This window comes from Octodon degus, unplaced genomic scaffold, assembly GCF_000260255.1.
Source record: "Octodon degus isolate 3935 unplaced genomic scaffold, OctDeg1.0 scaffold00284, whole genome shotgun sequence".
NCBI classification, from domain to species: domain Eukaryota; kingdom Metazoa; phylum Chordata; class Mammalia; order Rodentia; family Octodontidae; genus Octodon; species Octodon degus.
In genome coordinates, this window is record NW_004524860.1 from 1,016,881 (window position 1) to 1,017,175 (window position 295).

Consider the following 295-nt stretch of genomic DNA (forward strand, 5'->3'; position numbering starts at 1 on the left):
GCGGGCGGGGTGGGGGAGGCACTGCGGAGTGGTGTGGGGCGGCCCACGGGCCTGGAGAGGGTCCGGCCCACACTGCGCCTGGGCTGGGACTGGTCCCGCCGGTGCAGGGTAGCAGGAAGCTCTCCGCACACTCACCGGACCTGGGCTAGGACTGGGTCTGCGGGCTCCCGGAATTCGGCAGAAAATCCTACTCGGCAGGTGGGGTGGGGGAGGCACTGCGGAGTGGTGGGGGGCGGCAGGAGGGGCTGGGAGAGGGTCCTGCCCACGCTGCGCCTGGGCTGGGACTGGTCCTGCT